At 41.9% G+C, this 22483-nt stretch overlaps 1 pseudogene; it reads right to left on the bottom strand.

Moving 5' to 3' along the window:
• Window positions 1–803: 803 nt before the first annotated feature.
• Window positions 804–2174, bottom strand: LOC129488746 (zinc finger protein 64-like; annotated as a pseudogene).
• Window positions 2175–22483: the final 20309 nt, after the last annotated feature.

The raw sequence follows: 22483 nt of genomic DNA, 5'->3' as shown, positions 1-22483 counted from the left end.
CTGCTGTTGAGTGGAATGTTTTATAACTATCAAGTTTGTTGTTAGTGTTCAATTCTTCTACATCTGTGGTAGGCAAGTTAAATATCACACAAAGATTTCCATGTCTGAATCTTTAGAACTTGTGAGTGTGTTATTTCAGTTGACAAAAGGGATTTTGCAGACATGATTCAGGTTAAGGAAACTTAGATGGATATTTAGATGAAGACTAGATTGTCCAGGTTGAGTCCAATCTAATCACGAGTTGTTTTTTTTTTTTTTAAACCTATGAGTCTGCCTTTTTATTGCAAGACAACAGGTAGAAGAAACCACACAAACAAATAAGGCAAACACTCTTAGGACGATCATCCAGGTTATGAAATAGAAGTTTTCCAGCAACCCCAGACTCTTCATGTACACCTTCTTCACTTTAACCCATCCCACTATAGAGATTAGTTTTAGTTTTCTATATCATCTAACTAGTTTAATAATTCCATCAGAGATAGATCAGTTTTAAAATTGGAATCTGTTACATAGAAGCTATCTGCATTGGATAGAGCAGGGCTCAGCAGACCCTACCTTCAAATGACTAAGTTGACTTGCTCAGATTGTCCTTGGAGGGAAGAGACAAACGCAAGAAGTGTCTGCACAGTACTGCTTTGCTTTCATCACTGTCGTCTCAGCCATCGCCTCTGGAGGCCTGTGAAGTTGGAGCAGCCAACCCTGGAAGTGGTGCCCAAAGCCTGTCTCACTGCCTTCACCTTTTGGAGAGTTGGGCAACAGCATTTGTCAGAAATCTTGACAGCTGACAATCCTTTTCCTCTGAGCTAGAGGTCTTGGCTGGGCTCCAGCGGAGGCTTGAGCTGCCCCACGGAGACCATGGTGCTGAGCTGCCCTGAGGCACAGCTTGCAGGTGGGAAGGTGACCAAGTCTGAGACCTTGTTCTCACTCTGATCACTGTGCTGCTGCTTGTGGCATCTCAGAGTCATCCCTGACAAAGGCGGTGCTGCAGGTCTCACAGCGAAAGGCCCTCTGCCCCACGATCTTGGCCACGTGTTGGGAGCTGCTCTCTGGGCCCTTCCGTGGCCGGAGGGGCCCGGTTCTCTGTCTTGGAACTCGTCCTTGTGCATCTTGTCGATGTGCTTGGCCAGCCTGCTGGGCCACTTCGTGTCGAAGCTGCAGAAGTCACACTTGAAGGGATGGTCCTTACAGTGGACTCTGCTGTGTATGCACAGTGCGGCTGCGCTGGAGCAGGAGTTGCACTCAGGACACTTCTCCGGGTGGTTGGCCTGGTGCAGCCAGCTGTGCTCCAGGAAGTCAGCCCATCCTTGCCCTGGAAGGCACAGTTCTGACACTTGAAGGTGCGCTTGATGCGGATGTGCGATTTGAGATTCACCTTCATGGTGCAGTGGGCGTCGCTGCAGAACTTGCACTCGAAAGGCTTCTCCCTCAGTGCACGATCATGTGCCTTTTCAAGTCTGAGCTGATTTTGAACTTGGCACTACAGAGCCAGCACTGGAAGGAGGTATCCCCAGTGTGGGATCGCAGGTGGACGGTGAGCTGGCTGGAGTTGCGGCTGGCATAGGGGCAGAGCTGGCATTTGTACGGCTGCTCGTCCGAGTGGATCCGTAGGTGCTTCTTGAGGCTACTGCTGTCCACGGCAGCATTAGTCACACAGGTGGCACTGGTGTGGCATCACATGTGCATGCTCAGGTTGTCCTTCCAGCTGAAGCACTTGTCACAGAACTCACACTGGAGCGGTTTGTCACCCGTTGTGGATTCTGAGATAGCGGTCCAAGTCTTTCATGCCATGGAGAGTTTTGAAGTGGCAACCTGGGTAGCAACAGTCGAATGTCCTCTCTCCAAGGGTGGCCGTCTGTTCCTTTGACTCTGAGGGAAGAGTGATGACAGGGGCCTTCTGCTTTCAGTCACTGCTTTCAGTGGAGAGGCAGGTTGCTCTTGGAACATTATGAAGTTCTGAAGCTGCACAGCTCGCTCTGTCCCATCCTTCGGGTCTTCACTCGAAGGTCCGCTCGTTGGTGAGGATTTCCCTGGACAACGCATTTGAAACAACCCCAGGGCAAGGAGCCACCTTCCAGGTGCGCAGCCGAAGCCCAGTACCAAGGAGGCCGGGGACTTGGGTGCCTGTGTACCCCGAAAACGGTCTCCGAGCGGTCCTCAGAGCATCTTTCCAGCATGTTTTTAACAGCAGAGAAACTTTCCCAGCTCTAATCAGAGGGAGAGGTCACTATGGAAAAAGGGTCAGAAATATAATGTTGTTGACTTCTGAAGATGAAAAAAGGAGGCCATGAGCCAAAAAGTATAAGTGACCTCTAGAAGCTAGAAAAGACACAGAAGTAGAAACGAATGTACCCTGCTTGGGTCTGTGTGTGTGTGTGTGTGTGTGTGTGTGTATGCTTCTCAATGAAATGTTAAACTTTGAGCCTGCAGTACTGTAAAATAATAAATCTATATTTTTAGATGACTAAGTTCTTGGTAATTTGTTGCAGTACCAAGAAAGAACTAATACATTTGCCAATGTAGTTGGCATTTCTTGTGTGTGAGTGTGCGAGTGTGTGTGTGTGAGTGGATGTTTCTTTAGATTCACATTTCTAATTGGTGTCACTCTAATTTTTTTAAACACTTATAGTAGAGGCCTACTAGCAATGTAATATTTCAGCTTATGTCTGAAAGTTTCTATTTCACCTTCATTTTTTGAAGATATCTTCATTGGGTAAAGAATTTTAGGCTAGCAGTTTCATTTCCTTCAGTACTTTATAGATGCAATATTTCTTGCATTCTTTCTGATGAAAAATCTGTCATCTTTATTTTTGTTTCTCTGTACATAATGTATCTGTTGCTCTAGCTGCTGAAAAATGAGTGGGATTTATATTTTAAACAATGGTTTAAGGTACTACAAAAAGGTAATTTTTGGTGAAAAATGGATCAACTAATACTAGGTTGACCAAAAATTGGATTTGTCTGTATATATACTATATATCATATACATAGTAACTATATGTAATTATATGTGAATATATAGTAATGGTTCTCAAAATTTTTGGTCTTAGGATTACTTTGCACTCTTATAAACTATTGAGGACCTCAGAGATTTTGCTTATGTGAATTATATCCAGCAACATTTATCATGTTTGAAGAGAAAAACTTTAAAGTATTTATATATTTTAAAATACTGAAAAATAAGCCCATTACATGTTTAACACCATAACATACTTTCGCGAGAAATAAACATATATTACAAAACAAAGTATTTGAGAAGAGCTGTGAAGAAATCTCTTAAATGTCTGGCTTAATAGAGAGTAGCTGAATTATCCCATTTGTTTCTGCATTTATTCTGTTGTCGTGTGTCATTTTGGTTGAAGAATATGGAAAAAAACCTGGTCTCACAGAGGCAAGTACTGTAGTTAGAAAAGGGAAAAGTATTTTAATGTTTTTTAACATAGATAGTCTTCAGTTGATACTAAACCAAATCAAACAAGTAGTTTCTTAGAGGTAAGTTGAAATGTAGAATCTGAAATCATATCAATACACTTCTTGTACTCTTTTTTTTTTTTTTTTTTTTTTTTTTTGAGACAGAGTCTCACTCTGTCGCCAGTCTGGAGAGTAGTGGCACGATCCCGGCTCACTGCAATCTCCGCCTCCTGGGTTCAAGTGATTCTCCTGCCTCAGCCTCTTGAGTAGCTTGGATTACAGGTGCACACCACCACACCCAGCTAACTTTTTTGTAGTTTTGTACAGACGGGGTTTCACCATATTGGCCAGGCTGGTCTCAATCTCCTGATCTCATGATCTACCCACCTCAGCCTCCCAGAGTGTTGGGATTACAGGCATGAATCACTGCGCCCAGCCTATACTCTTAATATTAGAATCCATTGGTCCATCTTGGACTTTGAATGGATCTTTCATCCATGCATGATTTTGTAACATCAAGCATTGGTCATATGGAAAATATTGGTTACTGGGTTATATAGATCCTCTCATTGATTCATACAATTATACAATATTTTAAAATTATATTCATAAATATCACCACCGATTTTAATCTGAAAAGTCTTTAAATATTGGAAAACTGTCAAGGCCACAGTGGCAGACACACGATTTCAAAATACTAATTTTTTTCTTTTTTTAAGATGAAGTCTCACTCTGTTGCCCAGGCTGGAGTGCAATGGCATGATCTTGGCTCATTGCAACCTCTGCCTCCTGGGTTCAAGTGATTCTCCTGTCTCAGCCTCCTGAGTAGCTGGGATTACCGGCATGCACCACCACGCCCAGCTAATTTTTTTGTATTTTTGTAGAGATGGGGTTTCTCCATGTTAGCCAGGCTGGTCTCAAGCTCCTGACCGCAAGTGATCCACCTGCCTCAGCCTCCCAAAGTGCTGGGATTACAGGTGTGAGCCACTGTGCCCGGCCTCAAAATTCTAATTTTTTTATTGAAAGCTTTGAGCATGTAGTCAATCATCTTTGAAATTATAGAATCATTTCATTCATTTTTCAGGAAAATGCTATCTGGATATTAAAGTCTGAACAACTAGGGTTTGTCTCTTCATCACTCTTTCATGTAAAAATGGTGTTCCATGAAAACAGCAGCTAGTTTAGCACACTCAAAGAATCATATAAGTGCTTTTCCTTGAGACGACCATATACTTTGGTATGGAGCGAAAGTGCTTTAGGTGTACTCCCTATTTCATTGCATAGAATATTAAAAATATGTATATGGAAGGGTCAAGATTGTATAAAATTAACATTTTTTTTTTACTGCTTCATCAAGAAAATTCTTTTTTTATTTTTGTTTTTTGAGGTGGAGTCTTGCTCTGTCTCCAGGCTGAAGGGTAGTGGTGCAATCTCAGCTCACTGCAACCTCCGCCTCCTAGGTTCAAGTGATTCTCTTGCCTCATCCTCCCAAGTAGCTGGAAATATAAGTGCACGCCACCATGCCCGGCTAATTTTTGTATTTATAGTAGAGATGGGGTTTCACCATGTTGGCCACTTGATCTCTTGACCTCAGATGATCTGCCCACCTCGGCTTCCCAAAGTGCTGGAATTACAGGCATGAGCCACCATGCCTAGCTGCATCGAGAAAATTCTTAAGTGAAACTGGCTTCCTTTCCCCTACTCCTCTTGCTGCTTCCATCAAGAGTGTGTAGTGGAGGAAAATACCATGACTGTTCGTATAACTTGGTGCCATTGTTTTTTGATGCATACTAAGATACCACCAGTTTTACCCACTATTGTTTTTGTACAATCAGTGCAAATGTCAGCATAGTGAAAAAGGCAAATAATGCATTTTTTTTAATCTTCATTTTTATTTTTTTTCTTAGTGACAGTATCTTGCTCTCACTCAGGCTAGAATGCAGTGGTGTGATCATAGCTTGCTATGAGACAGAAAAAATCCTCCTGTCTCAGCCTCTTGAATAGCTGGGACCACAGGAGTGTGCCACCACCCCCAGCTAATTTTTAAAAAATATCTTTTTGGTAGAGACGGGGTCTCCCTATGTTTCCCAGGCTGGTCTTGAACTCCTGTCCTCAAGTGATCTTCCTGCCTCGGCCTCCCAAAGTGCTGGGATTACAGGCCTGAATCACAGTGCCTGGCTAAATAATGCATTCTAATGGAATTAATCTTATGGACCCACTGAAATGGGTCTTAGATTCCTAGGTTCCATGGACTACACTTTGAGAACTACTAGCATATATTTACTATGACCTCACAAGTCCCACACGATTAGCATTATCATCCTTGTCTTACAAATGCAGTAAATCAAAGCGAGGGGTTAAATATTAAGTTTTTTGTTTGTTTTGTTTTCAAATCTATACAGTTAGTAGGTAGCACAGTCAGAATTTGTACAGAGCTCTTTCTTTCTCTGACTTTATACTCTTAACCACTATGCTACTTATAGTTGTCCCTGTAAATCTTCTCATACTAAAAAGCTGAATATTGATAAATTATTGACTTGGTCTGTAGTATGGTAAAGCTTTCTGCTGCTTTTATTTTATTTTATTTTTATTTTTTTTTTTTGAGACGGAGTCTCGCTCTGTCACCCAGGCTGGAGTGCAGTGGCGCAATCTCGGCTCACTGCAAGCTCCGCCTCCCGGGTTCACGCCATTCTCCTGCCTCAGCCTCTCCGAGTAGCTGGGACTACAGGCGCCCGCCACCACGCCCGGCTAATTTTTTGTATTTTTAGTAGAGACGGGGTTTCACTGTGGTCTCGATCTCCTGACCTCGTGATCCGCCCACCTCGGCCTCCCAAAGTGCTGGGATTACAAGCGTGAGCCACCGCGCCCGGCCTTCTGCTGCTTTTATTCTGGTCATTATGTTCCTCTCTCCAATGTGCTTTTAGTTTGTTTCCTATCTGTCTCAATCATCAAACTTATAGTAGATTTCTATTGTGTTTTCAGGTAGCATGAATTTGTCTGGTGAATATATTCTAATATTATGGGGAGCACCCATCTTCAACTCTCGGTACATTCAGTTCTGGTGAAGCTAACTTCCTTGCTAGTTCATCTCCCTCTCCCATAGTGTTGAAAGCTCCCTGAAACAAGGACTTTGTCTATTTCCAGTTTCTAGTATTATTCATTGTATATGAGATGATCAAGTAAGTTACAAATTAAGTTATTTTATCTCTTTGAATCTCCATTTCTTCATAGGAAAAATATATACATACTATACCACAATGTTCTCTGAATTTTAATAATATAATGGTACTGATATGCTTGGTCCATGTGAAATGACCAAAATAAATGTTCACCAAGTGTTAATATGTTTATTTACTGTCTTGATAGTTTTATCTCCTGGAAGACAGAAGCAACAAATAGGGAACTGCTACTCTACTTAATTCGAACAAAGAGGAATTGTTGGCAAAAGTTAGTGATGGGAAGCTTGGGAAAATTGACCCAAATTAGAGTTAGAATCCTAATAGGGAGAGAAAGAAAATAGACATGGTTAAATGGTTGACCAAGACTGTAAGAAGTGTATCTCACAAAATTCGAAGAAAAGACACTATTATATTGTCATGAGACCTACAGAGGGAAAGATGAGCCAAAAGGAATCACAAACTATCAAAATCTGGAAATGCAAATGCTCTCGAAGTAAGAGGAATTATTTAAATCCTGTGTGGTTGGACAAAGAGCTCTCCATTAAGCTCAAATGTTAAAAGAACTTGCACAAAAGATAAAAAGATAGGAATATACATTCAAAAAAGAATACACAAATGTGGCAGGCCTGGAGCAATAGTACCAAGAATTCATATACATCAACCACCTGCCCACATCAAACTCGGGTTCTTGCTGCCTTCTTTGCCGAGCTTAGTCTGTGCTCCTCCCCTAAACCTATACCTGATATACCCCCAATCCTCTTGCCATTTTTGCCAAAAATGAGGTCAGACTTGCAAAAATGCTACGGACAGCTAGAGAACTTCTTAAATTTATGATCTGATGTTTGAGGCCAGGAGTTTGAGACCAGCCTGGACAACACAGTGAGGCTGCATCTCTACCAAAAATAATAATAATAATAATTAGCCAAGCATGGTGGCATATGTCTGTAGTCCCAGCTACTCGCGAGGCTGAGGTGGGAGGATTGCTTGAGCCCGGGAGTTTGAAGCTGCAGTGAGCTATGATTGTGCCACTGCATTCCAGCCTGGGTAACAGAGCAAGACCCCCTGTAGGAAAAAAATACGAGAAATAGCCACCTGAAGATAAGAAATAGATATACTGTAAATGATGTCATGTTTGCAGATGAAGAACTTCTATTCCTATTTTGCTTGTATCTTCTTTGTCAAGAAATGATTTTTTTTTGTACCGGGGGGAGAAGGTAGAATTGTGTGGGATCCTGAAATATAATTAATGAAGACATTCTAATAGATAGCTGGTCCTGTCCCGTCCAAGACAAATTTCAAGACAATAGAATTCATGAGTGAATTGCTCAACTTCTATTAGGGACCTCTGAAGCACTCTGAAGAAAATGAGAGTTACTATTGAGAACAATGGAGAAAGGAAAGCTATTAATACAAGATAATTGTAAGAAAACATCCTGAGAAAGTGAGAAGGGACAGGATCTAGTTCACAGAGGCGTTTGGCCTAGGGAGCAAGGGCAGTTTATTAATTACAAATTATTAACAGATGCAGGAAGTGGGTAGAGTTGGTGGTGGTTAAATGAGTAGTTCTCTTATGAGAATCAACTTACTGAGAGTAAAGAGGATGAATTGGAGGTATTGGAGATTGGAATAGGACATATGAAACCATTATCTTGGATAGTGAGAAAATTTTCTCTTTTCTCCTTTCTTTTCTCTTTTTTCTTTTCTTTCTTGTCTCTTTTTTCTTCTCTCTTTTTTCTTTTCTGATGGAGTCTTGCTCTTTTGTCCAAGCTGAAGTGCACTGGCATGATCTCGGCTCACTGCAACCTCTGCCTCCTGGGTTCAAGCAGTTCTTCTGCCTCAGCCTCCTGAGTAGCTGGGATTACAGGCACCCGCCACCACACCCAGCTAACTTTTTTCTTTTTGAGATGGAGTCTCTCTCTGTTGCCCAGGCTGGACTCAGTGGCACGATCTCTGCTCACTGCAACCTCTGCCTCCCAGGTTCAAGTGATTCTCCTGCCTCAGCCTCCCAAAGTAGCTGAGACTACAGGCATGTGCCACCACACCACACTAAAAATTTTAGTATTTTTAGTAGAGAAAGGGCTTCACCATATTGGCCAGGCTGGTCTCAAACTCCTGACCTTGTGATCTGCCTGCCTCGGCCTCCCAAAGTGCTGAGATTACACGAGTGAGCTATTGCACCCAGCCAATAGTGAGAAACTTTCTAAGAGCTGGGTGTCATGGCACATACCTGTAATCCCAGCTACTGGGGAGGCTGAGGCAAGAAAATCCCTTGAGCCCAGGAGTTTGAGGCTGTAGTAAGCTAACATTGTTCCGCTGCACTCCAGTCTGGGTGACTATGAAATCCTGTCTCTTAAAAAAAAAAAAAAAAAAAAAAAAAATGTAATGGAATTGTTAAGCAATGTTGAAATCAGTGTTTATGAATTTAAAGTGAGGCTATTTGGAGCAGCTGACTGTCTTTCTCTGACCATTTTCAGTTGCTTTGGTGTAATTGCAGAATAGGAAAAGAGCTGAGTTTAACCCGGGTTGGGAAGTTGGAATTGCCATAGGTAAATGTCATGAAGGTAGATAGGGGCAAGCAAAGTGATTGTGTTTCAGGGGAAGTGGCTCTAGTGATGGATCATGGAACATAAGCTGAGTAAAGAGATCATGAGGACATGAGGTAGGTGTAAGGTTTAGTGATGGACAGTGGAAAAGTGGTGGGATCAATGGATAGAAGAAACGAATTTTAGAAGTAAAGAAGAAGAAAGATGGATGTTCAAAGCCTTGGATGCTTGAAATAAAGACCAGAGATGGTGAAATTATTGACAAGGTAGAGTATGGTCTCATCTTTCTCTCCACGATTGAAATATATCAAATACGAGATATTGAAAGCACTAAGAATAGTGATAGAGGTAGTAGTGAGAAAAAGACAGTGACCCAAGTTCTAAAATAATCAGTGAGGGAGATGGCCAGGAGGTAGGTAGATAACGACAACAAGGAATGTCTCATCTGTTTCTAATTATAGCCTACTGCTTGGAATTGATCTCTTAGAAAATCAGTAGTAATGAGGCTTGAATTTGTATACTATATACAAATATATAATATGCAAATGTATATATTATACTATAATATACAAATGTATATATGCTCTCTACATATATATTATATCTCTCTCTGTCGGTGGTATCATAGCCATGAGAGGAATGGCCTGAGCAAAGCACACAGCAATCTTGGCTCATTTACAGATTGCAATGGACAATTTACCAGCCAGTGAAGTGATCACCTTGTGGGCTAAGGTGGAGAAGAGATGTCTAACTAGGGGAAGGGAGTGGAATAAAAACCCTGTAGTTAATTTTGTACTTTGTACTTCTAGAAAGTATAAAGAAGCTTAAATAAACTTTTCAAAGGAAATCTTCAAAGGTGTACTCATTTGTAGTCTACCACCTGTTTGGGGATTCCTCTTACAGGTTCCACTGTGAATGACTATTCCTAAGTAGACGGGAAAATCTGTAGAAAACTCTTTTGTGCCTATGTCCAGATCATACTGTTCTGTAGGCAAAAAACCTCATGGCTTTTCTAAAGCCCCCATTTTCAGACACCTATTGCAAATCTTAGGAGCAGTAATGTCAATTTCTTCTCCCCAATACCACATGTTGACTTATCCAGTTGTCTCTGGTCAATGAAGACAAGCTCAGTCTTATTTCAGGGTCAAAGTACAGCCAATTTAGTACTGCTTGAAAAGTGGAATCCAAGGGCTATCACCCTGGACATCAATATAAAAATAAAATTGCTGCATTTAATTAGCCTTCACCACTGCAGGCTACTGCTGCTGCTTTCTCTCCCCCACAAAATTCTACCACTTTTTCTTTCCCCAGGTGGATATATCATGTTTAAACATGAAAACTGCCCTGTTCTCTCCAGGAAACCAACCATAGAACAAAACTCTACCTTTCTTGGACTTCATCTTTTCTAGAGTTGCATACAACTTGTATCTTCTCTAGGGTCAGGCTGGAAAATCAAGACCACTTTATCCTTCCCCGATATCCAACCAATTCTAGGTCTCAATTAGGATAAGCTTTGGCTGCATATAACAAGAAAATCCAAAATAAGTTATTTAAACAACTAAAAATTTACTCCTTCTTCATAAAGTCCAGAAGGAATTAATTGAGGCCTCACATGATAGCTACATGAATTTGTCAGAGATATAGGCTCTTTACAGCTCTCTACACTGCCATCTATAGGATGAGGCCCTCATCTTTAGGGTCCAGCATAGTTGCTAGATCTTCAATCATCATCTTCACTCTAGGCAGTAGGAACAAAAGAAGGTGTATCCCCCCTGTTTATTTTTGGAGATGGGGTCTTGCTCTGTTGCCCAGGCAGAAGTGCAGTATAGTAATCATAGCTACTGCAGCCTCAAACTCCTGAGCTTAAGGGATCCTCCCACCTTAGCTTCCTGAATAGCTAGGACTGCAGACACTGTGTCTGGCTAAATTAAAAAAAAAAAAAAATTTAAGAGACAAGATCTCACTATACTGCCCAGGCTGGTCTCACGCTCCTGGGCTTAAGTGACATAAGTGTCTCAGTCTCCCTAGTAGCTGGGACTATAGGATTATGCCATCACACCAGCTTATCCCCTCTTTTAAGAAGTCTTCCCAGACCTCCTACATATCAGTGGCCAAAACCTAGTCACATGGTCACATCTAGCTGCCAAAGAGGCTAGAGAATAGTCTTGTAGCTGGGTAATAACATGCATGGTCAAATTTCAGCCTTCTTTTTTTTTAAAGAGGAAGGGGAGGATGGTTAACTGGAAGCAACTATTTGTCCTGCCTTTTCCTCCTATTCAATACACAGACAACAGAGCAAGAGATACTGTTGCCCTTTGAGAAGCTAAACAAAGTTTGGTATGGCTAAATTCACTAATTATTACTTTCTGAATTAATCAGAAGGTATTCTTAAGAATTTAAAATCTTAAGTATTTTCACCACAAAAGTGATAAGAATGTGAGGTTATATATGTTAATTAACTCAATTTAGCCATTTCACAATGTATATGTATTTCTTTTTTTATTTTTATTTTATTATTATACTTTAGGTTTTGGGGTACATGTGCACAATGTGCAGGTTTGTTACATATGTATCCATGTGCCGTGTTGGTTTGCTGCACCCATTAACTCGTCATTTAGTATTAGGTATATCTCCTAATGCTGTCCCTCCCCCCTCCCCCCAACCCACAACAGTCCCTGGAGTATGATGTTCCCCTTCCTGGGTCCATGAGTTCTCACTGTTCAATTCCCACCTATGAGTGAGAACATGCGGTGTTTGGTTTTTTGTCCTTGCGATAGTTTACTGAGAACGATGGTTTCCAGTTTCATCCATGTCCCTACAAAGGACGTGAACTCATCATTTTTTGTGGCTGCATAGTATTCCGTGGTGTATATGTGCCACATTTTCTTTTTTTTTTTTTTTTTTTTTTTTTTTTTTTTTTTTTTTTGTATTTTTAGTAGAGATGGGGTTTCACCATGGTCTCGATCTTCTGACCTCATGATCTGCCCGCCTCGGCCTCCCAAAGTGCTGGGATTACAAGCGTGATCCACCGCGCCCAGCCTATGTGCCACATTTTCTTAATCCAGTCTATCGTTGTTGGACATTTGGGTTGGTTCCAAGTCTTTGCTATTGTGAATAGTGCCGCAATAAACATACATGTGCATGTGTCTTTATAGCAGCATGATTTATAGTCCTTTGGGTACATACCCAGTAATGGGATGGCTGGGTCAAATGATTTCTAGTTCTAGATCCCTGAGGAATCGCCACACTGACTTCCACAATGGTTGAACTAGTTTACAGTCCCACCAACAGTGTAAAAGTGTTCCTATTTCTCCACATCCTTTCCAGCACCTGTTGTTTCCTGACTTTTTAATGATGGCCATTCTAACTGGTGTGAGATGGTATCTCATTGTGGTTTTGATTTGCATTTCTCTGATGGCCAGCAATGATGAGCATTTTTTCATGTGTTTTTTGGCTGCATAAATGTCTTCTTTTGAGAAGTGTCTGTTCATGTCCTTTGCCCACTTTTTGATGGGGTTGTTTGTTTTTTGCTTGTAAATTTGTTTGAGTTCATTGTAGATTCTGGATATTAGCCCTTTGTCAGATGAGTAGGTTGCAAAAATTTTCTCCCATTTTGTAGGTTGCCTGTTCACTCTGATGGTAGTTTCTTTTGCTATGCAGAAGCTCTTTAGTTTAATGAGATCCCATTTGTCAATTTTGGCTTTTGTTGCCATTGCTTTTGGTGTTTTAGACATGAAGTCCTTGCCCATGCCTGTGTCCTGAATGGTATTGCCTAGGTTTTCTTCTAGGGTTTTTATGGTTTTAGGTCTAACATGTAAGTCTTTAATCCATCTTGAATTAATTTTTGTATAAGGTGTAAGGAAGGGATCCAGTTTCAGCTTTCTACATATGGCTAGCCAGTTTTCCCAGCACCATTTAGTAAATAGGGAATCCTTTCCTCATTGCTTGTTTTTGTCAGGTTTGTCAAAGATCAGATAGTTGTAGATATGTGGCATTATTTCTGAAGGCTCTGTTCTGTTCCATTGATCTGTGTCTCTGTTGTGGTACCAGTACCATGCTGTTTTGGTTACTGTAGCCTTGTAGTATAGTTTGAAGTCAGGTAGCATGATGCCTCCAGCTTTGTTCTTTTGGCTTAGGATTGACTTGGCGATGCGGGCTCTTTTTTGGTTCCATATGAACTTTAAAGTAGTTTTTTCCGATTCTGTGAAGAAAGTCATTGGTAGCTTGACGGGGGTGGCATTGAATCTATAAATTACCTTGGGCAGTATGGCCATTTTCACGATATTGATTCTTCCAACCCACAAGCATGGAATGTTCTTCCATTTGTTTGTATCCTCTTTTATTTCATTGAGCAGTGGTTTGTAGTTCTCCTTGAAGAGGTCCTTCACATCCCTTGTAAGTTGGATTCCTAGGTATTTTATTCTCTTTGAAGCAATTATGAATGGTAGTTCACTCATGATTTGGCTCTCTGTTTGTCTGTGATTGGTGTACAAGAATGCTTGTGATTTTTGTACATTGATTTTGTATCCTGAGACTTTGCTGAAGTTGCTAATCAGCTTAAGGAGATTTGAGGCTGAGACAATGGGGTTTTCTAGATATACAATCATGTCATCTGCAAACAGGGACAATTTGACTTCCTCTTTTCCTAATTGAATACCCTTTATTTCCTTCTCCTGCCTGATTGCCCTGGCTAGAACTTCCAGCACTATGTTGAATAGGAGTGGTGAGAGAGGGCATCCCTGTCTTGTGCCAGATTTCAAAGGGAATGCTTCCAGTTTTTTCCCCATTCAGTATGATATTGGCTGTGGGTTTGTCATAGATAGCTCTGATTATTTTGAGGTACGTCCCATCAATACCTAATTTATTGAGAGTTTTTAGCATGAAGGGTTGTTGAATTTTGTCAAAGGCCTTTTCTGCATCTATTGAGATAATCATGTGGTTTTTGTCTTTGGTTCTGTTTATATGCTGGACTACATTTATTGATTTGCGTATGTTGAAGCAGCCTTGCATCCCAGGGATGAAGCCCACTTGATCATGGTGTATAAGCTTTTTGATGTACTGCTGGATTCGATTTGCCAGTATTTTATTGAGGATTTTTGCATCAATGTTCATCAAGGATATTGGTCTGAAATTCTCTTTTTTGGTTATGTCTCTGCCAGGCTTTGGTATCAGGACGATGCTGGCCTCATAAAATGTGTTAGGGAGGATTCCCTCTTTTTCTGTCGATTGGAATAGTTTCAGAAGGAATGGTACCATTTCCTCCTTGTACCTCTGGTAGAATTCGGCTGTGAATCCATCAGGTCCTGGACTCTTTTTGGTTGGCAAGCTGTTGATTATTGCCACAATTTCGGAACCTGTTACTGGTCTATTCAGAGATTCAACTTCTTCCTGGTTTAGTCTTGGGAGGGTGTATGTGTCGAGGAATTTATCCATTTCTTCTAGATTTTCTAGTTTATTTGTGTAGAGGTGTTTGTAGTATTCTCTGATGGTAGATTGTATTTCTGTGGGGTTGGTGGTGATATCCCCTTTATCATTTTTTATTGCATCTATTTGATTCTTCTCTCTTTTCTTCTTTGTCTTGCTAGTGGTCTATCAATTTTATTGATCTTTTCAAAAAACCAGCTCCTGGATTCATTAAGTTTTTGAAGGGTTTTTTGTGTCTCTATTTCCTTCAGTTCTGCTCTGATTTTAGTTATTTCTAGCCTTCTGCTAGCTTTTGAATGTGTTTGCTCTTGCTTTTCTAGTTCTTTTAATTGTGATGTTAGGGTGTCAATTTTAGATCTTTCCTGCTTTCTCTTGTGGGCATTTAGTGCTATAAATTTCCCTCTATACACTGTTTTGAATGTGTCCCAGAGATTCTGGTATGTTGTGTCTTTGTTCTCTTTGGTTTCAAAGAACATCTTTATTTCTGCCTTCATTTCATTATGTACCCAGTAGTCATTCAGGAGCAGGTTGTTCAGTTTCCATGTAGTTGAGCAGTTTTGAGTGAGTTTCTTAATCCTGAGTTCTAGTCTGATTGCATTGTGGTCTGAGAGACAGTTTGTTATAATTTGTGTTCTTTTCCATTTGCTGAGGAGAGCTTTACTTCCAACTATGTGGTCAATTTTGGAATAGGTGTGTTGTGGTGCTGAAAAAAATGTATATTCTGTTGATTTGGAGTGGAGAGTTCTGTAGATGTCTATTAGGTCCACTTGGTGCAGAGCTGAGTTCAAGTCCTGGATATCCTTGTTAACTTTCTGTCTCGTTGATCTGTCTAATGTTGACAGTGGGGTGTTAAAATCTCCCATTATTATTGTGTGGGAGTTTAAGTCCCTTTGTAGGTCACTCAGGACTTGCTTTTATGAATCTGGGTGCTTCTGTGTTGGGTGCATATATATTTAGGATAGTTAGCTCTTCTTGTTGAATTGATCCCTTTACCATTATGTAATGGCCTTCTTTGTCTCTTTTGATCTTTGTTGGTTTAAAGTCTATTTTATCAGAGACTAGGATTGCAACCCCTGCCTTTTTTTGTTTTCCATTTGCTTGGTAGATCTTTCTCCATCCCTTTATTTTGAGTCTATGTGTGTCTCTGCATGTGAGATGGGATTCCTGAATACAGCACACTCATGGGTCTTGACTCCTTATCCAGTTTGCCAGTCTGTGTCTTTTAATTGGAGCATTTAGCCCATTTACATTTAAAGTTAATATTGTTATGTGTGAATTTGATCTTGTCATTATGATGTTAGTTGGTTGTTTTGCTCATTAGTTGATGCAGTTTCTTCCTAGCCTTGCTGGTCTTTACAATTTGGCATGTTTTTGCAGTGGCTGGTACCGGTTGTTCCTTTCCATGTTTAGTGCTTCCTTCAGGAGCTCTTTTAGGGCAGGCCTGGTGGTGACAAAATCACTGAGTGTTTGCTTGTCTGTAAAGTATTTTATTTCTCCTTCACTTATGAAGCTTAGTTTGGCTGGATATGAAATTCTGGGTTGAAAATTCTTTTCTTTAAGAATGTTGAATGTCAGCCCCCGCTCTCTTCTGGCTTGTAGAGTTTCTGCCAAGAGATCAGCTATTAGTCTGATGGGCTTCCCTTTGTGGGTAACCCGACCTTTCTCTCTGGCCACCCTTAGTATGTTTTCCTTCATTTCAACTTTGGTGAATCTGACAATGATGTGTCTTGGAGTTGCTCTTCTCGAGGAGTATCTTTGTGGTGTTCTCTGTATTTCCTGAATCTGAATGTTGGCCTGCCTTGCTAGATTGGGGAAGTTCTCCTGGATAATATCTTGCAGAGTGTTTTCCAACTTGATTCCATTCTCCCCGTCATTTTCAGGTACACCAATCAGATGTAGGTTTGGTCTTTTCACATAGTCCCAAATTTCTTGCAGGCTTTGTTTGTTTCTTTTTATTCTTTTTTCTCTAAACTTCCCTTCTCGCTTCATTTCATTCATTTCATCTTCCATCACTGATACACTTTCTTCCAGTTGATGGCATCGGCTACCAAGGCTTCTGCAATCTTCGCGTAGTTCTTGAAACTTGGCTTTCAGCTCCATCAGCTCCTTTAAGCCCTTCTCTCCATTGGTTATTCTAGTTGTCCATTCTTCTAATTTTTTTTCAAAGTTTTTAACTTCTTTGCTATTGTTTTGAATTTCCTTCCGTAGCTCGGAGTAGTGTGATCGTCTGAAGCCTTCTTCTCTCAACTCGTCAAACTCATTCTCCGTCCAGCTTTGTTCCGTTGCTGGTGAGGAACTGCGTTCCTTTGGAGGAGGAGAGGTGCTCTGCTTTTTAGAGTTTCCAGTTTTTCTGCTCTGTTTTTTCCCCATCTTTGTGATTTTATCTACTTTTGGTCTTTGATCATGGTGATGTACAGATGGGTTTTTGGTGTGGATGTCCTTTCTGTTTGTTGGTTTTCCTTCTACCAGACAGGACCCTCAGCTGCAGGTCTGTTGGAGTTTGCTAGAGGTCCACTCCAGACCCTGTTTGGCTGAATGTCAGCAGTGGTGGCTGCAGAACAGTGGATTTTCGTGAGACCACAAATTCAGCTCTCTGATAGTTCCTCTGGAAGTTTTGTCTCAGAGGAGTACCCGGCTGAGAGAGGTGTCAGTCTGTCCCTACTGGGGGGTGCCTCCCAGTTAGGCTGCTCGGGGGTCAGGGACCCACTTTAGGAGGCAGTCTGTCTGTTCTCAGATCTGCAGCTGCATGCTGGGAGAACCAGTACTCTCTTCAAAGCTGTCAGTCAGACAGGGACATTTAAGTCTGCAGAGGTTCCTGCTGAATTTTTGTTTGTGTGTGCCCTGCTCCCAGAGGTGGAGCCTACAGAGGCAGGCAGGCCTCCTTGAGCTGTGATGGGCTCTACCCAGTTCGAGCTTCCTGGCTGCTTTGTTTACCTAAGCAAGCCTGGGCAATGGCGGGCACCCCTCCCTCAGCCTCGCTGCCACCTTGCAGTTTGATCTCAGACTGCTGTGCTAGCAATCAGTGAGACTTTGTGGGCATAGGACCCTCTGAGCCAGGTGCGGGACACAATCTCCTGGTGTGCCATTTTCCAAGCCGGTTGGAAAAGCGCAATATTAGGGTGGGAGTGACCCGATTTTCCAGGTGCCGTCTCTTACCCCTTTCTTTGACTAGGAAAGGGAACTCCCTGACCCCTTGTGCTTCCGGAGTGAGGCAATGCCTCGCCCTGCTTCGGCTCACGCACCGTGCGCTGCACTGACTATCCTGCACCCACTGTTTGGCACTCCCTAGTGAGATGAACCCGGTACCTCAAGCAGAAATGCAGAAATCACCCGTCTTCTGTGCCACTCACGCTGGGAGCTGTAGACTGGAGCTGTTCCTATTCAACCATCTTGGGAAAGTATCTTTTTTTTTTTTCTTTTTTGGAGATGGAGTCTTGCTCTGTCACCCAGGCTGGGGTGCAGTGGTGCCATCTCAGCTCACTGCAAGCTCCGCCTCCTGGGTTCACGCCATTCTCCTGCCTCAGCCTCCTGAGTAGCTGGGACTACAGGTGCCCGCCACCAGGCCTGGCTAATTTTTTTTGTATTTTTAGTAGAGGGGGGATTTTGCCGTATCAGCCAGAATGGTCTTGATCTCCTGACCTCGTGATCTGCCCGCCTCGGCCTCCCAAAGTGCTGGGATTACAGGTGTGAGCCACCACGCCCGGCCATGTATATGTATTTTAAAACATATTGTATAGGATATATATGTACAATTTTTATTTGTCAATTTAAAAAAGAATGGAGACTTGAGGACATGGGGTGTTCTTAAACAGGAATGTGACATTCGGTCTTGTTTTAGAAGAATCCTATTTTGGAGGCTTTGTGGGGAGAGCAGGTTGGAGTGGGGCAACTTTAAGAGGTTCATGGTGACCTTGGCAAGTGCAGATTTGATGAAATGATGGGGGCAGGGGTCAGGGAAAGGCAATCCCAAATCTTGGACTTTCAGATCATTGATTTTTTTCTAATGTCTTGTGATCTTTTTCTTTTACCTACTTCACCATTATGTGAACTACCTCAGAATTGCTTATTTTAAATATTCTACTTTTTGACCGTCATTAAGAAAAAACATTTCCAACAAACCTACTTTAGCATCTCCACTTCAAAAAGTCTTTACTCCCAAACACTGCCCCTACTACTTTTCATACACATCAACCACCTGCCCACATCCACCTCTGGTTCTTGCTGCCTTCTTTGTTGAGCTTAATCTGTGCTCCTCCCCTAAACCTCTACCCAATGTACCCCCAATCTTCTTGCCATTTTCTCCTTTTATTGTGAATATTGTATATGTCATTCCCCTTTCCACTGGCACCTTCTCACAGCATTTAAACTAAAGTCTCTCCTATTTTAAACAATAGTCAGCCGGACATGGTAGCTCATGCGTGTAATCCTAGTGCTTTGGGAGGCTGACACAGGAGGATTACTTGAGGCCAGGAGTTTGAGACCAGACTGGGCAACATAGCAAGACCCTGTTTCTACAAAAACACTTAACTTATATATATATTTTTGAGACAGAGTCTTATTCTGTTACCCAGGCTGGAGCGCAGTGGTGCAGTCTCTGCTCACTGCAGCCTCTGCCTCCGAGGTTCAGGTGATTATCCTGCCTCAGCCTCCTGAGTAGCTGGGACTACAGGCACATGCAACCATGCCTGGCTAATTTATTTTTGTATTTTTACTAGAGATGGGGTTTTATCATGTTGGTCAGGCTGGTTCCAAAATCCTAACCTCAAATGATCCTCCTGCCTCAGTCTCCCAACTTGCTGGAATTACAGGTGTGAGCTACTGCCCCCAGCTGAAAAACTTACTTGGATGATGTTGTGGGTGCCTATAGTTCCAGCTACATGGGAGGCTGAGGTGGGAGACTCACTTGAGCCTGGGAGTTTGAGCCTGCAGTGAGCCATGATTGTGCCACTACACTCCAGCCTGGGTGACAGAGTGAGACCCCATCTCTTAAAACAAAACCATTACATAACCCCAGTCTTCCTTTCAGAGCATACTCCCTCTATCTCCCGCCCTTTCTCCTTCCTTTCACAACCCTGCTTCTCAAAAGAACTGTCAACCTTTGCTGGCTCAACTTTTTTTTTTTTTTTTTTGGAGACAGAGTCTCACTCTGTTGCCCAGGCACGATCTCCGCTCACTGTAACCTCTGCCTCCCGGGTTCAGGAGATTCTCCTGCCTCAGCCTCCCGAGTAGCTGGGACTATAGGCGCCTGCCACCACACCTGGCTAATTTTTGTATTTTTAGTAGAGACAGGGTTTCACCTTATTGGCCAGGCTGGTCTTGAACTCCTGACCTCATGATCCACCCACCTTGGCCTCCCAAAGTGCTGGGATTACAGGCATGAGCCATTGTGCCTGGCCTGCCACCTCAACTCTTTACCTCTTCTGGACCCTTGTTTATGTAGGAATTGAAGTCACCGATTATAATAACAAATAGTTGTTGAAGATGATTTAAGTACTAAACTCTTCAATAAATAGGGGTAAAATGGGGCAGTAGCTAAAAGGTCAGTAGTTGGGACCCTTTACAATCTTAAAGAGAAGGACCATTCAATCATGACCAGTATTGGACAGCTCATTGACACCAGAGTGAAGAGCTCAAAGCCAGATTTACATTAAGAAAACTAATGTGGGCTGGGTGTGGTGGCTCACACCTGTAATCCCAGCACTTTGGGAAGCCAAGGTGGGTGGATTGTGAGGTCAGGAGATTGAGACCATCCTGGCCAACATGGTGAAACCCCATCTCTACTAAAAATACAAAAACTAGCTGGGTGTGGTGCCACGCACCTGTAGTCCCAGCTACTCAGGAGGCTGAGGCAGGAGAGTCACTTGAACCCGGGAAGCAGAGGTTGCACTGAGCCAAGATCGTGCCACTGCCCTCCAGTCTGGTGACAGAGCAAGACTCAGTCTTAAAACAAAACAAAACAAAAAAACCCAAACTAATGTGATGTTTCTTCTATGAGAGTTGTGAAGCAAACCATATGTATGTGTGCATATATGTGCATACTGTCACTTCTATAACATTGTATATGTTATAAGCATAAAACTATGTCTAGAAAAGTGTTCACTAGTGTTAACAGTGATTACCACTAGGGCCTAGGATTTGAGTAATCTTTACTTTTTAGAGAAAAGCTTGAATATTCTTTGAAAATGTGTATCATTCTTGAATTCAGGAAGATGTAAAATAATTTTACATTTTGGGGGAAGCTTTTAATGGATTGTTTTAAAGTGACCTTCATTCTTACCTTGCCTCCATTTTACTTGGATGATGTTGTGGGTGCCTATAGTTCCAGCTACATGGGAGGCTGAAGTGGGAGACTCACTTGAGCCTGGGAGTTTGAGCCTGTCTAGTAAGAAGGAGGATAGAAATAAAGAAGGGTCGGTGGCTCATGCCTGTAATCCTCGTGCTTTGAGAGGCCAAGGCAGGAGGATTTCTTGAGGCCAGGAGTTTGAGACCAGCCTGGGTAACATAGTGAGAAATTGTCTCTACAAAAATTTTAAAAATTAGCTGGGCATGGTGGTACATGCCTGTAGTCCCAGCTACTCTGCAGGCTTAGTGGGAGAATTGCTCGAGTCTGGAAATTTGAGGTTCAGTGAGCTGCAATTGTACCACTGTACCCCAGCCTGGTTGACAGACCAAGGCACTGTTTCCAAAAAAAAAAAACAAAGAACACTATTAAATCATATACAGAAAACAATTAGCACACATATTCTCCTATGAGTGCCACTTGAGGAAGACAAACTCAGAATAGAAATGTACACTCTTCCATTCACATAATGAATATTTGAGCACCAATTCTGTTTCCAGCATCAAGTTGGGAACTGGGAATAATACCATGCTGAATAAGACATCAGTTCTTGTCTTGAGAAAATCTTAGTCTAGTGGAGGTCAGAATGGTCAGTAGGCAGTTACTTATAGAGTAGTACCTGCTTCAACTGGGAATTCACAGGGTGCTTCCATGAGCACAGAGGTGCTCCCACACCAGTATTTGAGGGTAAGGAAGACAACTTGGAAAAGTTCAATGGAACTTCTTTAATTTATGCATGACCTTAGTATAAAATTTAAATCCTTACTTTGGCCTTTACTGGAAATATTTTAAGTTGCTACTAGGTCGTACCACTTAAGATATGGTGGGTAGCATTTTTTATACCCACTGTGACTTGCATGGACACGGTTGAACCTTTACATGTGGTATCTGGAGAATACATAGGAATCAGGACAAAGGGGTGGGGAGAGAGAAGGACAAAAGAAGGAATGATATGAGAAATAGTGCTAAGATGAGTGACCACACTCGTCACTAGACAGCACTGAATATGGTACTTTTCTTTTTTTTTTTTTTTTTCTGAGACGGAATCTCATTCTGTCACCCAGGCTAGAGTGCAATGATGTGATCTTGGCTCACTGCAACCTCTGCCTCCCAGGTTCAAGCAATTCTCCTGACTCAGCCTCCTGAGTAGCTGGGAGATTACAGGCGTGCACCACCATGCCTGGCTAATTTTTGTATTTTTAGTAGAGACAGGGTTTCACCGTGTTAGTCAGGATGGTCTCAAATCTCCTAACCTTGTGATCCATCTGCCTCGGCCTCCCAAAGTGCTGAGATTACGGGTGTGAGCCACTGCGCCTGGCCAGTGCTGAACTTTTCATAATAAACTATAGGTGTATGGTTAGGCTAGCATAAATGGTTTCTAGTGAGTTTTTGCTCAGAATACCATTTATTCTTCAGAGTAGCTACAAGGGCAAGGAAGGTTAAGGTGCCTGACACCACACTTAGTATATTTTTTTTATCCATAACACTTCAAACATTTTAATTGGAAATCATTTCAAACTTACAAATAGGGTTACAATGATAATACAAATAATCCTTGCTTCATTGCCTTATTTCTTTCATTCTCTCAC

The sequence above is a fragment of the Symphalangus syndactylus genome, chromosome 8, assembly GCF_028878055.3.
Source record: "Symphalangus syndactylus isolate Jambi chromosome 8, NHGRI_mSymSyn1-v2.1_pri, whole genome shotgun sequence".
In the NCBI taxonomy this organism is placed as follows: Eukaryota; Metazoa; Chordata; class Mammalia; order Primates; family Hylobatidae; genus Symphalangus; species Symphalangus syndactylus.
This window is presented reverse-complemented; position numbering and strand designations above follow the sequence as displayed.